The 17,158-nt window shown below is 35.8% G+C and overlaps 1 protein-coding gene across 8 annotated transcripts in view; it reads right to left on the bottom strand.

The window, feature by feature from the left end:
• The window catches only part of ERBB4 (erb-b2 receptor tyrosine kinase 4), a 1,100,930-nt gene that overhangs the window by 918,060 nt on the left and 165,712 nt on the right, over positions 1–17,158 (bottom strand). For 2 of the 8 annotated variants that reach the window (XM_070489797.1, XM_070489799.1), the window contains exon 1: positions 932–1,101. The exons of the other annotated variants lie outside the window; for them this stretch is intronic. The gene's annotated coding sequence lies outside the window, so the exon portion shown is untranslated. Of the gene's footprint in view, positions 1–931; positions 1,102–17,158 lie in introns of those variants that run through there. 8 annotated transcript variants of the gene reach the window in all.

Below are 17,158 nucleotides of genomic sequence, written 5' to 3'. Positions count from 1 at the left end.
CCAAAACCTGGACTCTCCTCATGGAAATAAAAACAAATTCTGTTTTTTAAAAGTCTGATAGGCAGATGAGACACAAAGACTGAAGAAAGAAAAATATAGTCTTTTACCTTTAATTTAAAAGAAAACAATTTAATCTATAAATTATGACCTATACAACTGATGACCATTATTTTCGGAGTGTGCATGACTTCAAAGACTTTCATTATTGTCCTCTGATGCTTTACTTTTGGTAAATAAACACAACATTAATTGATGCTTTCAAATTATCCCTAATTTTGTGACTTGAAAAAAAGAATAGGATATCAGGAATTGCTAGTATATCCAAAACGAATTCAGAGGGAATAAGAGATATGGAGAGCTTTACAGAATGGGAGCTGTGTTCTCTTACTTGATTATTAGCTTTCCTTTTACAGTTCTTTCCTTTAAGATTTGAAAAACTAATAAATGGAAGAAATAACTGTTAATTTATTAATTTTAAAAATGTAAGCCATTCATGATATAAAATGTAAATAAGCCTTGGTGGCCTTTTAGAGGGAAAAATTTGAGAATAACAAATATCTTATGATACAGTATTTAAATTAGAGTTTACAGGCACTTCCAGTCCATTCAGCTAGTTTTAGGCATTATGGCATTGAATCCCCATTCAGAATTTCCTGTTATTATATTTCCGGATGGAAGAGTATTTTGTCAATTCCCTCATAAACCAATTAAACTACGACCCTTAGCATCAAGAAGAATTTTAGAACTTGCAAATAAAGTGAAATAATTATTTCACAGTGAATTCTCATCTTAAAAAGTCTCAGGAAAATAAAGAAATGGTGAAATGCTGTCACTGAAACTGAGCTCATACCTTCAAGTCAAAACACCTGGGTGTTTCACCACCAAATTTATATCTTTATGATACCGAGAAACATGCTCAGAAAAACCTCACCTATTTTGGTAAGGCACCTGCATAGAGAGCCAGACAGTCTCACACATTACTGCTGGAATGTGTGGCCATGGTATCTCAAATCTTGTCGTTGTCCATTAGTTAAAAAGGTTCCTCGAAGCCATCATAGGGAAATAAGAAAGAAGTGAAAACACACATTGACTTATAGAACACTATGAAGAAAAGAAAGGAATCAGTGTTATTACTTATAGCAAATAAGCCATGAGAAAGATTGCATCTGAGTGTCCAAAAAAGAGATAAACTGTTTTAAATTCAAAATTTTAATACATCCTTACCTTCTAACAAACAAAGAGCATCTTTACAGAATGTGAGTAAATTGTTCCTAAACATAAAAATGTGAAAATAGAGGAAAGTAAACCTTAAACTCGCTGGAGAAGCATGGTTGGAGATAGTCCAAAGCCTGGAGCCGTGCACTACACGAGCCCACGGGAAAACTGTGGGTCTGCGCTTCCTTCACTGTGCTCAGTCGGCCAGTTTGATCTCTGAATACTAAGCTCTGGCCTCCCCAGAGCAAAACCTTCCTTCCAAAACTGATTCAAAATCTGCTTATAATAGCACTAGTGACTGGCAATGAAACTTCCATAGTGGTAATCCAAGACTTAGGCAAGAAATAGAGACTATAACTTGAATACTATTCAGAGAAGTTTTTAGCCAAAACTCTGCTAAATTCACATTAGAAGGACAGAAGAGTCTATGAATAAGGCCAGCCTTATGTGTGGTCCTATTTATGGGTGTACGTTTTCACAAACAAGGGATGATTGCCAGAATGTATTAGAAGAGAACATAATGAGTTTCAAAGGTGGTGACCCTAACATAAATATCATGAGGTGATATGGCATGGGACGTCTTCAATGGATGGGACATTAATAAAAAAAATTATAACAGAAAAATTGGGTTAATTATTCCCTATAAGTCTTAGACCTGTGTTGCCCAATTGTTAGCCACTGGTCACATATGGCTCTTTAAATTTGAATTTGTTCATTAAAGTGAAACAAAATTAAGAATTCAGTTCCCTGATCATACTAGCCACAGTTCAGATGTTCAATAGTTCCATGTGACTAGGGGTTTCCGTATTAGCGTAGATACTGAACATTTCCACAGGGCAGAAAGTTTCGTTAGACAGCAGCCGTTCTAGAGCATTTGCAAGCTGTAACAGGAATACATGTGGCAATAAGTAACAGAAAATCTGCCTAACAGAGAGTCAAATAGTCAGAGTCTGTCATAATAAGAAGTTGAAGGGTGGGTACTTGCTGACATTAGTTTGTGTCCTAAATGATGACAAAAAGGAAGCAGACTCTGTATTTCTCTTCTCCACTCTTGTAGGTTTTGTAGGTTGCCCTTATGCTTTTCATCCCATGGATGCAAAGTGGCTGCTGCAGATCCAGACATCTTTTCATATTCAAAACAGGAAAAAATACAGAAAAGGGAGTAGAGGATGCAGCTATTCCTTAGTCAAGCCAACACTTTCCTAAAATTCCCCCACAAACTTCCACTTATATGTCCTTGGACAAAACTATTCCACATGGCTGTCCTTACTAGAACAGGAAGTCTTCCCAAGAAGACTGGGAGAGCAACCCCCACAAAATCCAGGTTCTGTTAGCAAGAAGGAGGGGAAAAATAGATTTTAAAGGTAATCAACAGATGCACAGAATTTCCGAGTGATTAGTGTAAAGCATTCCAAGAAAAAGTTATGCAATTCAACAAAAGCAGATTCATACTTCTAGTATGCTCTTATTTTTGTGGTTAATCTTTTGTGATACATTCCTCATGTAGTATTATTTAATACAGAAATGAATTTTCCTAGCTGCCAACATGACCATTTCTTTAAGCATTTCGGCTAAGACCTTTGTCAAAACTATTCTTGTTCAAACAGAACCAAGAGTCTCAATGTTTACTGAAGAATAAATATTGCATGAGATGAATTCTAATAAAATAGATAAATGCTGTGATTTTTTGGCCTAAAGAGGAAAGACATGGCAAATAGATATTCTAGAAATTTCTGTATGAAACCAATTTAAAAACATGTCACTTAAAAGAGATATTGAAAGTTTCAAAAAAGCAATAGAGTAAAGAAGCTAAAACTATATTCCCTTCAAATCAGCTCTTTTCCTTGGTAATATCAGACAATTTTGAAGAGATACTGAATGGTTCAAATCTGTCATAAAAGTTCTATGATCAGTAAAACAAATATTTACCTATTTCATGAGTTTATAAAACCGTACACTATTCTCAGAAGACGTAAGTTTTCAAGACAAAGCAGATCATAATGAAGCATATTCAACAAACCATAAATGAAATGACAAATTCAAAATAAAGAATATAAAATAGTTACTAAAAATACGATTACCACCACTTACAAAAAGGGTGAATTTTAAAATCTGCATTTATCATGTTCTAACAAATACAAATAGTTTGAAATAAAAAGCAAGCAAGGCAAAAACAGAAAATTCCTGGGCCATATATCTCCAAGGAGGTACTAGATGCCTTATGGAAGAGAAGGTCTTATTAGTTAGTGGGTGTATGGGCTGAATTGTGTCACCTCAAAATTCTCATGTTGAAGCCCTATCTCCCAGTTTCAGAGAATTTGATTGCATTTGGAGATAGGGCCTTTAAAGAAGTGACTAAGTTAAAATGAAGCCATTAAGGTGGGGCCCTAATCCAATAGGACTGGTATCCTTATAAGAAGAGGGAATTGGACACACAAAGAGACACCAGAATTTAGGCGCACAGAGGGAAGAGCATGTGAGAACACAGAGAGAAGCTGGCTATCTGCAAGCCAAAGGGAGAGGCCTCAGAAGAAACCAACCTTGCTCACATCTTAATCATGGACTTCTAGCCTCCAGAACTGTTGTTTAAACCCTAGTCTGTGACGTTTTGTTATGGAAACCATAGCAAACAAACACAGTGGGAATGAGTGAATAGAGAATGAATTTCTCAGCTATTCCAAATAATGGATGGTGACATTGATTCTTTTTTTTATAATACAAAACTTGCGTTAATTATTCCCCACAAGTTTTTGGAGCAGCGCTGACCAAAATTTAGCCACTAGTCACATGAAGCTATTTAAATTTAGATTAATTAAAATTAAATAATGTTAAAAATTTAGTTCCTCAGTCATGCTAGCCACATTTCAAATGTTTAATAACAACAATAAATATTGCACAAAAATGTTCATTTTCCTTATCTTTCCCCATTTGTTCCAAAACTGAACATATAATCAGAGCATGTATGAGCATCTCGACTGCTAAAGATTCTAACATCAGAGAGAATCATGGTACTAAAATCAACTAAATCAACTAAAATCAACTAAATGATCCATGCATAAATGGATTAACATGGTATCATCTTTCAAAGAAAGTGCTTTATAAAATAATGGTAATGGATGTACTAGATACAAAAACAGAAATCAAGACAAAATCCTGACCAGAGATTCTTCTTTGGGGAAAAAACTAATAATTTGTTAGAAAATATTTATCAAGCTAGGTTGCTAGTTGAAATACCAAATTTAAAAAAATCTTCATTAAAGAAAAATTAGTTACCGTTAGATGCATTACATATACAATTGTATGCATATAATATCATAAAAATAAAAGGGATTTAATAAAATGAATAGAAATTTATTTGGATAACAGTACCATCTTTGTTGTGTAGCAAATCAAATTACTCTAAACTATGAAATGAAAGCAAAAATATACTTCATTAGGGGCCAGCCCTGTGGCCAAGTGGTTAAGTTTGTGCTCTGCTGCGGCCCAGGGTTTCACCAGTTCAGACCCTGGGCACGGGCACGGCACCACATGTCAGGCCACGTTGAGGTGGCATCCCACATGCCACATCTAGAAGGACCTGCAACTAAGATATACAACTATGTACCGGAGGGATTTGGGGAGATAAAGCAGAAAAAAAAAAAAAATTGGCAAAATTTGTTAGCTCAGGGGCCGATCTTAAAAAATATATATATATATTATATATATACATATACTTCATTAATAAAATGCTGATTAAACAATTTCTTTTACTGTGGTGAGTTGCCTGGTGTACTGGAAACTTCCATAATCCCACTTTGCAAATCTAATTTAATGTTGCTCTGTGCCAAATGCAAAATTCAGACCAGTCTTGGGGATAACTGTTTTTTGTCAACTTCAAATTCTCTGGCAATGAATGCATGGCCCTAAACTTTAGATTTGGTACCTACTAAAAAATAATAAAGTGTTGATACAAATTATTCGGAGTTATTTTCTAGACAGATGCAATTTATACCAGATATTTTGCTATTATTAGTTTCATTTGTACCTTCAAAAAATTAGTTTCTATGTAGTGTCTCTGAAACTGTTCATTAGAATGTAGTTTGGATAGATATTGGAAAAAGGGGGAAAAGAATCCACAGTTCAACAGATTTAGTAGAGCAGAGTGTAACAGGGGGTGCAAGACAGAAATCTTGAAACATTAGGCTGGAGAGTTAAGTGCCAGATCATAAGTCTTCTGGGACAGATTCAATAAATGCTCCCCTTTATGTCAGGACCATGTGACTAAGCTGGGACAATCACGGTGAGTGGAAATAATTGTTGTAACTTCTGGACCAATGAGTTAAGAACTAGTGTACCTCCGCCATTCATCTCTTTTCCTTATGTGGAGACATGGGAGGCCACGTGTGCTAGATGGCGTTTCCGCAGGATGGAGAGGAGTAGTTGACCTATACTGACCCCTTCTATGAGAGAGAAAGAAGCCTGCACTCTTCAGGTTTTGTTGCTTTTCAGAATATATCCAACACTGCAAGATTTATCTATTACCTGGCTTATCCTGACCATTGAAGGCTGTTTGTTTTTTTATTGTATAGAGATATTTGTAGTCTTTTTTCTACAGGCAGTTGACAAACCAAAAGAATCTAATTATTGCATAAGTGAGCTTTAAAGCAGTTGTCCGTAAGCAGCTTCACACAGGTAAACATCTACAGTGCAAAGCCAGCAGCATGTTTAAATCTAGGTCATATGATACTTTTGCATAGTTGAAGAGCCGAGAGATTCCTGAGGTGCTTTGCAATTTTAATGAGTCCTAACTAAAAGAGACCAGAGCCTGAGCATGAGGAGGACCCAAGAGAGAAGAATAGTGAATGGAAGTTTCTAGATCAGATTCAAGGTGTTCCATTAATTGGTAGTACTATATAACCTCAAAAATACATTTACACGCAATGCAAAAGCGTCCACATAAAGGCCACACTGACACACTCACACCCACATGCATACAGAAACCTAAAAATATATTTATACATTGGAAAACAACTTGCATATTCCTGGGAGTCTCATTTTTTTTACGCTGGCAATTTCACAAGGAGAAAAGCTTTTTATCTTTAGACCTGCTTCACAAATCTGTTTAGACAGAGATCGAGGTGGGCAATTGTTCCTGAAAACCAACACTGCCATTATGGGGTATTTTTGGGGTCAAAAGACTCTTTCAGAGGAACTTTTACTTGCAGAGAGAGAAGCAAGAGAAGGTAATTGAAAAAAGAAAGTAGGTATAAATCACTTGATATTTCCAGGCGGCTTTTATGAACTGGATTTGGGCTTGGGGACACTCGTATATCTGCTGGTTTTCTTTTCTTTTCCTTTGTTTTGTTTTGTTTTCAGGAAGTCCTTATTAACTATCTAGTGAATGCTAACACTTGAGCTAGGCTTACGAGAGCTGTAATGTGGAATAAGGCAAAAATCCCTGTCCTCAGGAACAGTCTCGCAGGAGAGAGAAGACTTTAATATTTAATTTAAATTGTATATCTTAAGATTATTTTCTATTAAAATTATCTTGAATCATTTTACAATAAAAAGTGACTAGTCAGCATTTAAATAATCCAAGTTACATTTTGAAATTCAATCATTTATGGTATCTTCACAAATTATACTGCATTTGACGCTTTGTGTATCATTTTGCTATGCATCAGCTCAGGTGTTCTGGTATTTTACGGACAAGACTAATACATCTTTGATAAAATTCTGAAGAATAATAACAGCTTATTTTAAGAGTCTTAGGATTCTGTATTATAGCATCACAAGGAAACTATCACCATCAAATAAACTTCAAAATGGGCTTCTCTGACGCTAACACAAAAATGGCCTATACTATATGTGCTACGATGTTTACTCCCTTTGGAAGGAAAAGGGCCCTCATGTACAAACCTGTTGACGTCCTTAAACAGCCAATGAAGGTTGAGTTGCATTTGCCCAGCTTTAGCTTAAGAATGATGGACACACCCAACACAGGAGCACCAAAATTTGTAAAGCAACTCTTAATAGAACTAAAAGAAGACATCAACAACAATACAATAATAGTAGGGGACCTCAACACACCATTAACACCAATGGACAGAACATCCAGACAGAAAATCAACAAGGAAATAATAGAATTAAATGAAAAATTAGACCAGATGGACTTAATAGATATATATAGAACACTTCATCCAAAAACAGCAGGTTACACATTCTTCTCAAGTGCACATGGAACATTCTCAAGGATTGACCATATTTTGGGAACCAAAGCAAACATCAATAAATACAAGAGAGTTGAAATAATATCAAGCATCTTTTCTGATCATAACGCTATTAAACTAGAAGTCAACTACAAGAAAAAAGCAGAGAGAGGTGCAAAAATGTGGAGACTAAACAACACGCTTCTCAACAAACAATGGATCATTGAAGAAATTAAAGAAGAAATCAAATATTATCTGGAGACAAATGAAAATGAGAACACGACATACCAAATCATTTGGGATGCAGCAAAAGCAGTCCTAAGAGGGAAATTCATCGCAATACAGGCTCACCTCACTAAACAAGAAAAAGCTCACATAAGCAACCTCAAACGACACCTAACGGAACTAGAAAAAGAAGAACAAACAAAGCCCAGAGTCAGTAGAAGGAGGGAAATAATAAAAATAAGAGCAGAAATAAACGATATTGAAACAAAAAAGACAATAGAAAGGATCAATGAAACAAAGAGTTGGTTCTTTGAAAGAATTAACAAAATTGACAAACCCCTAGCCAGACTCACCAAGAAAAGAAGAGAGAAAGCGCAAATTAATAAAATCAGGAATGACAGAGGAGAAATCACAACAGATACCAATGAAATACAAGAGATCATAAGAGAATACTATGAAAAACTATATGCCAACAAATTGAACAACTTGGAAGAAATGGACAAATTCCTAGACTCCTACAATCTCCCCAAACTGAATCAGGAAGAAATGGAGAATCTGAATAGACCAATCACAAGTAAGGAAATAGAAACGGTAATCAAAAACCTCCCCAAAAACAAGAGTCCAGGACCAGACGGCTTCTCTGGAGAATTCTACCAAACATTCAAAGAAGACTTAATACCTATTCTCCTCAAACTGTTCCAGAAAATTGAGAAAGATGGAGAACTCCCTAACACATTCTATGAAGCCAACATCACTCTGATCCCCAAACCTGACAAGGACAGCACAAAGAAGGAGAACTACAGGCCGATATCACTGATGAACATAGATGCAAAAATCCTCAACAAAATTTTGGCAAACCGATTACAGCAATACATCAAAAAGATTATACACCATGATCAAGTGGGATTTATACCAGGGACACAGGGATGGTTCAACATCCGCAAGTCAATCAACGTGATACACTACATCAACAAAATGAAAAACAAAAACCACATGATCATCTCAATAGACGCAGAGAAAGCATTCGACAAGATCCAACACCCATTTATGATAAAAACCCTCAGTAAAATGGGTATAGAAGGAAAGTACCTCAACATAATAAAGGCCATATATGATAGACCCACAGCCAACATCATACTCAATGGACAAAAGCTGAAAGCCATCCCTCTGAGGACAGGAACAAGACAAGGGTGCCCACTTTCACCACTCCTATTCAACATAGTACTGGAGGTGCTGGCCAGAGCAATTCGGCAGGAAAAAAAAATAAAAGGAATCCAAATAGGTAACGAAGAAGTAAAACTCGCGTTGTTTGCAGACAACATGATCTTATACATAGAAAACCCCAAAGAATCCACAGAAAAACTATTAGAAATAATCAACAACTACAGCAAAGTAGCAGGGTATAAAATTAACGTGCATAAATCAGTAGCATTTCTATACACTAACAATAAACTAACAGAAAAAGAACTCAAGAACTCTATCCCATTCACAATCGCAACGAAAAGAATAAAATACCTTGGGATAAACTTAACCAAGGAAGTGAAGGATCTATACAATGAAAACTACAAGACTTTCTTGAAAGAAATAGGCGATGACATAAAGAGATGGAAAAACATTCCTTGCACATGGATTGGAAGAATAAACATAGTTAAAATGTCCATACTACCTAAAGCAATATACAGATTCAATGCTATCCCAATCAGAATCCCAAGAACATTCTTCACAGAAATTGAACAAACAATCCTAAAATTCATATGGGGCAACAAAAGACCACGAATTGCTAAAGCAATCCTGAGCAAGAAAAACAAAGCCGGCGGAATCACAATCCCCGATTTCAAAACATACTACAAAGCTACAGTGATCAAAACAGCATGGTACTGGTACAAAAACAGGTCCACAGATCAATGGAACAGAATTGAAAGCCCAGAGATAAAACCACACATCTATGGACAGCTAATCTTCGACAAAGGAGCAGAGGGCCTACAATGGAGAAAAGAAGGTCTCTTCAACAAATGGTGCTGGGAAAACTGGACAGCCACATGCAAAAGATTGAAAATCGACCATTCTTTTTCACCACACACCAAAATAAACTCAAAATGGATCAAAGACCTAAAGATTAGGCCTGAGACAATAAGTCTTTTGGAAGAGAATATAGGCAGTACACTCTTTGACATCAGTTTCAAAAGAATCTTTTCGGACACTGTAACTCCTCAGTTGAGGGAAACAATAGAAAGAATAAACAAATGGGACTTCATCAGACTAAAGAGCTTCTTCAAGGCAAGGGAAAACAGAATTGAAACAAAAAAAACAGCTCACTAATTGGGAAAAAATATTTACAAGTCACTTATCCGACAAAGGGTTAATCTCCATAATATACAAAGAACTCACACTGCTTAACAACAAAAAAACAAACAACCCGATCAAAAAATGGGCAGTGGACATGAACAGACATTTCTCAAAAGAAGATATGAATATAGCCAATAGACACATGAAAAGATGTTCATCATCGCTAATCATCAGGGAAATGCAAATCAAAACTACACTAAGATATCACCTTACCCCCGTTAGATTGGCAAAAACATCCAAAACCAAGAACGACAAATGTTGGAGAGGTTGTGGAGAAAAAGGAACCCTCATACACTGTTGGTGGGAATGCAAACTGGTACAGCCACTATGGAAAACAGTATGGAGATTTCTCAAAAAGTTAAAAATAGAAATACCCTATGACCCAGCCATCCCATTACTGGGTATCTATCCTAAGAACCTGATATCAGATATCTCAAGAGTCCGTTGCACCCCTATGTTCATCGCAGCATTATTTACAATAGCCAAGACGTGGAACCAGCCTACATGCCCAGAAACTGATCATTGGATAAAGAAGATGTGGTATATATACACAATGGAATACTACTCAGCCATAAAAAAAGACGAAATTGGCCCATTCACAACAATGTGGATGGACCTCGAGGGCATTATGTTAAGCGAAATAAGTCAGTCAGAGAAAGACGAACTCTATATGACTCCACTCATAGGTGGAAAGTAGTATATTGAGAAGGAGATCTGATCGGTGGTTACCAGGGAAAAGGGGGGGTGGGGGGAGGGCACGGAGGGGGAAGTGGTGTACCCACAACATGACTAACAAAAATGTACAACTGAAATTTCACAAGCTTGTAATCCATCATAACATTAATAAAGAAAAAAAAAAAAAAAAAAAAGAATGATGGAAAAGTCCAGGAGAGAGAAAAAAATCACCATGCTAAAGCTTTAACGCATAGCAATGCTGCCAGTTATTCTCATAATGGTGAGCCCGTTTTCTCCATCTTCTCAATAAAAGACATTTTAAAATCTAGTATGTCATTGTCATACACTCATAAACAGTCATCTCGTCAGTACAGAGTTTGTTATAGGATTTCAACACAACCTAGCTTCTAAAGGGTATATGTTATATTAACTATGGTGGAGTTAGAGATAGGGCAAGAAATCAAAATTTTATACTAATACGCATGGTGAAAACATTGCCAACCACCTCAGCGTCATCTGCCCCCACCTCAGCGTCCAACCTTTCCTAAGGAAGTTAACCATATCAATGATAAGGGAAATCTGTAACTTGCAGTTCAGTCCCACTGGGGTTAAGGGAACAGCACCAAATAAAATGAAATGGATTGCCCTTTATGTACAGTAATATGTCAAATAAACTCTCAGAGGTAAAAGTTATTGTTTATCCTTACAACTATATTCCACTTTGAATGTGAAAGCAATTTGACCTGTTCTGTAAAAACCTGATTCTGTTAACAAGCTAGGTACCTTTAAATAATATTTCCTGCTTATTGCAGACTGTTTCGGCCAGTGCTTTGAAGGGGGCAGGCGGCCATTTTGTGGTACTGATCCCCACACCACTGCACGAGTTACACACGTGTTTTCAGGGAAGTCGCAAGACCTCACTAATCAAGTTATACACACTTCATCAGCCACAGGCAGGGCTAGTTTGGCTGCCCACGGTGTCCCTAGGTGGGACACCGTAAGTTCTGTTTTCGTTCACTTTGGTTTACAGAGAACCAAAATATTGTTAAAAAAAAAAATCTGAAGCCTCTACTAATGGTATAATTTGTTTCTTGCAGCCACTTCTCTCAATAACAAAATTGTTTTTAAAGTAATCATCAGACATAGATTTCAAAAAATGCATGCCCTTCACAATTTATCACATACTATTTAAGTCCCTGAAAGAAAAGTGTTACTTTTTGCCACTTTCCATTACTATCTATAACAAGTTAATACATTTTAACAGCCTCTTTTTACAATTGCCTATACATGTTAACTATTTTTAAATCATAATTGCATAGCACTCTTGCTTTGCAGATGGACATATGGACTCATGTAAGAACCATCCTTTATTTGACAAACTGATCTACCAATTTCACCTTAGTAGTATGAGTGCTCACGTTGAGGCAAATTACTTGAACATTACCTGTAATACTATTTTCTATGTGGAAATAAAACGAAAATGAAGCGATTGGTCTTGTTATCTCTGTAAGTTGTTCACAAAAACACATTATTGACTCAGATATGTTAGATTCTGGGTCTTAGGAATCAAACATGAATATCTTTTGTTCTAATACCATCATTTTAAAGGACTTTCTTGGTGTAAAAAGATTTAATTTTAAACAGGATAATTTGAACTTTAATATACAAATAAAATGTTTTAAAAATATAATGGACCATATCAATGTCTTACCCTTCAAAAATTATACAGGGAAATTTTATATTCCAGAAGACAATCTGTCTCTCGACTTTGGCTTTTCCCCATATTTCCCTTTTGTTTACAGCAAAGATCTTTGCTAATAATATTTCATTCAGAACAATGAATTTTAAAATTAAAAAGGATTCATTTTCTTTAAATATTATATGGTTCTCTCTTTACTATGATAAATCATAAAGTCTTTTGATGGTGTCCTCCCACTATTAAGATAAATTGGTCAGACCGATTTATCAAACAAAGGAGTGTGTTTATCCATCTGCCTATCTGTGAAGCAGGAATGCTTTGAGAATATAACTTCAAAAGTAATTAGAGACCATGCCTAAACAGTTGCAAAAAGTTACTAAAATATACCAACTTGTTATAGATAAGTTGTGGAAAACAGGCAAAACATAATTTAGCAGAAATTCATAATATATCTTTTTGAGCTTTGTTTCATCAAGCTTCCTATTTGGAAAGACTTTGCCTTTTCTTTTTCCCATCTTCATTTTGTAGAAATGTACCTTTTCCCACAGTAAAGACCAGAAACTGAAAATGGTCTATAAACGCATCAGACATTTTTTTTTTAACCAGGCTTCTTAAACTTGTTTAACGCTGAATAGCGCAGAAATGTAGCTTTCTGTCAAAGGTACAGTGTGCTGCCCTGTACCGTGTGGGACACTCAAGATTGTTCAGACTCACGGTCACGTGGTCCCTGCACTACACATCAAGAATACAGGAGGGAAGCACAGTGGGGGGGCAAAACATCCTTTCTGAGCTCTGAGGGTTTAGATAATGGACAAACAATGATGGATTTCATGGTGATGAACTCACGTGATGTCCACTGGCCTCATCCACAATCTCCGTTAGATTACTCTCGAACATAGTGTGCTCATTCCTGTCCCATTTGTCAAAGTACATTTTCTAGGCCAAATCTTGCTTTTGAGAGCATTTCTAAATGGCTTCCTATAGATGTTTTCAAGTTTCTCAAACAAATTTGTTTGACAGTAATAATATTCAAATATAACAACTATTTTTTATATTTCCATTTTTAAAAGTCTGATCTTCCCACATATGAATACATAAAAAAAATAACAACAGAGAACTATTTTAATCTTTCCAAAAAGGGAATGCATAAAATCCTGAAGTGACCTGGGCTATTCATGTTATCTTATTATTGCTTTTAACTGCTTCATATGCTTAAATATTTTATTGTAACACTCTTTCTTTCCATGCATATCCTACATCTGGCAATCAGCATACAGTATTTGTTGTCAAATAATACAGTCAGTCCCTGGCTTGATTCTGTTTGACAATATTCTGGTTTATCTCCTAAAATATGCACAAGCAAAGTACACTCGTACAGCAGACAATATGTCTGAAAAGTGTGCCATTCAAATAGTGGAGGATCATAAACATTCACGAGGGAACAAATTCTTACTGTTTGATTATATCATCTTATGTGGTATCTTAGCTAATTATAATCTAAATTTTCAATTTGAATCTCTTGGTCATTAAGATTATATATTTTTTCATTATCAGAATTCATATATATATATATATATATATATATATACAGTTATCATGTCTAAACTATGAACCATTAATGTAAGTAATATGAAAACATGGTAGCATAGCATAGTCCTTAATTGGACTAAAGATCACAGAAGCCAAATGTTGCCACTACTCACAACTTATTAAGAGTGAATTAAAGAACAGAAGTAAAGAAATCTTTATAATTTAATAATTTCTTAGCAATAGCTCACCAGCATTAAACACTGGATTCAGAATCTAGCTTCAATTGTGAACCTTTGGGGTCAAAAGATGTTTACAATACATTAAAAAAGAGAAAAAATTTGCCTTGAATATAAATTAAGTTAAAATAGTATATTCTTCTAATTTGTGGCATGAGCAGTTGGGATAAATTATTCTATTTCAGCTACATCTTTGCACAAACTATTTAAAATTGCTTATGAGAATTCTTTCTCTGGAGACCCAGAGGATGGGGGGAAATAAACTAGTGCAACATCATATTTCACCACACAATTTCACACTAACTATAGTTTTAAAAACAACAAAATCTTCAACAACAAACCCAGTTTTAAAAGTCTTGACTCAGAATGTTATTCCCTATCTTATTAATACCTCTGCATATATTAAACTAGGTCTAAATTTGATAGATAGCAGCAAATCAGAAACATTTACATTTTTTAAAGACTTAAGATAAATATATAGAGAAAATTAGATGATCTGTACTGAGAGCAGTTTTCTATTCTGCCTGAAGGTCCAGATACGTATGTATCAGAAACAAAGTGGAAGCTTTAGAGGAAAAGTCAACCAATAAAATCTAAACCAAATTGCTGAATGAATTTCCAGGGTTTTGTTTTTGGCTAATGCATCCCTTTTTTCCTAGTTTCCAACCTCACAAAGAAGAAGAGCAGAGGGCTGGCAAACACTGGCTTAATTATCCCCATCAGTCTCAGAGACAAGGCGCTTAAGAGTTTTAGCTGCTGTAAACACTCCCCTGATAGCAGATAAGGAATCTGCTGAAAGGTGGTTTTGTCTGGGGAAGCCTCAGGGATGCAACATTTAATCATTAGTGCAATATTGTATATGCATTACTACATCAAAGGAAACAGAAGCCAATATTCTATTGTGAAGATTTTCTGTGTTTTCTTAAAGGTAAGAAAACTAATGCTAACCAGAAAAAAAGATTTAAAAAATTACATTTGCTGCAGAAACAAAGCATGTTCTACTTTTCATTCATTTTTTTTTTTCCTTCAAGAGAGAATGTCATTATTTTTTTGTTTTGTTTTTTTCATACGTGCCTGCAGGGATAATATACAGTTTCCACTGAAGTCAAAGATGTAACCTTTGTCTCAAGAAGAATTTGCACCTTTGTATCTAAATGCATTGATCAGAACCAGAGAATATCACATAACCCCATTTTATCACACCACTAGAAGTAAACCAATGTTCTTCTTCCGTATCAGTACTGTGTTTGTCTAGGGATCTATTTGTGGAAAACTGACACCTCACTGTCCCTAACAAAGAACCTTTCTATCACTTTAGAATGAAGGCATCCACAATGACCTCCTATTCTTTAAATTTAATAGACTTCTCATAGTCCCATAATCAGAGAATCTTAGTTTTCCAAAGACTTCAAAATATCTTTCCAGAGTTAACTGCCACTCTCTCTCAGCCCTTTTGACACTGAGTGCAAGGAAAACAAAACTTTTAGGTATCATGCACTCCTCGCCCTTTCCCATCCCCTAGTCTTAACACACAGGATTTCTTCTGACTGGATGCCCATCCTGCAGCCGCCATTCTAACAGGTTCGCCTTTCCTGCAAACTCCAAGTCTCTTGTCTGACTTCTTTCACAAACCACGTCTGTTCTTGTTTCCCTCATGCAATTGGAAGTAATCTCTTCTTTCCTTTGAACTCCTTTAGCAACTTTTTGTCATAGCAGTGTCTGTTCTAATATTTGGTATATTGTGGGCTAAAGGTGTTGCTAAATGACTGAACTTAATGGAAACTATTTTTATTAATGATTGTTGTGTGGATGTTTAGTGGGATTTTAAGGAGGGTAAGACAATCTACCACAGAAAGTGTGGTCACTTTCAATATTTCTAGGTTTCTTAGAGGGGAAAAATTAACTAACTTTCGTAGAGTACTTACTGTGCATCAGGCACTATACTAAATGTTTTGCATCTTAATAAATCTACATAAGATTGTTAACCTATAATGCCACCCTTTGAGTTGTGTCTAAAATCACCTAAATCATCCACTTTTCATTTTTGATGAAAGATTCGGTAGTATACACTGAGGCCTACTTACCTAACAGCTTGTGTACTCATCAGGCTGAAACATTGATGTCTTATTTAGGTGTTTATAAGCTCGGATTTTGCTATTGTCACATCTGATACAGCCCTATTTTGTTAATAAAAGTTTCTCAGAGGAAATTTTTACTTTACCTCTTAAATTATGGCCAAATTGACATGCATTCTAAATGAAGGAATTCAACTTTTAAACAAATAGAAGTTATTGAAGGAGTTAGTTTTTTTCTTTTATTGTGAGGAAGATTAGCCCTGAACTAACATCTGCTGTCAATCCTCCTCTTTTTGCTGAAGAAGACTGGCCCTGAGCTAACATCCATGCCCATCTTACTTTATGTGTGGGACGACAACCAGAGCATGGCTTGCCAAGCGGTGCCATATCCACACCCAGGATCCGAACCGGCGAACCCTGGGCTGCCAAAGTGGAACATGCGCACTTGACCACTGCGCCACCAGGCCGGCCCCAGGTTTTTTCTTTTTTAACTGTTATGTTTTACAAATGTGTGGTCTCTGTATTATCCCAACTCCATCCTTAAAGTCTATAATTTTTTTTTATCATGGAAAAATTTCAGCATAAACCAAGTTTTGTGCAACAAAACTTCAATATGATTCATATGATTTAAATGCATAAAGCCTCGATTATCTTGATTTTGGGTCTTCAGGAAAATTCTACATTATTTGGGTCAAATCATATGCGTGCCTTTTCTAGACACCACCAGTCTAACAGACTAGGCAAACATTTCAGACTGATTGAGGAATGATCTCTCTCTGAAGGCTGACACCAAGATGAAGTGGTTCTTTCTGTAATTGGTATATGCAAGAGGAGGGGTTTTGAATATGGACTCTATGTGAAGAAATGATATCCTAACTGTGCAATTTTGACCTTCAAAAGCACCTTGCACTGCAGAACGTTATTACAAATTAACTCTTTTGCTGGCATTAAATAATCAGCAATTTAGGC

Source organism: Equus asinus, chromosome 19 (assembly GCF_041296235.1).
Source record: "Equus asinus isolate D_3611 breed Donkey chromosome 19, EquAss-T2T_v2, whole genome shotgun sequence".
NCBI classification, from domain to species: domain Eukaryota; kingdom Metazoa; phylum Chordata; class Mammalia; order Perissodactyla; family Equidae; genus Equus; species Equus asinus.
The sequence above is the reverse complement of the archived record's forward strand: the minus strand, read 5'-3'. Positions and strand labels throughout refer to the sequence as shown.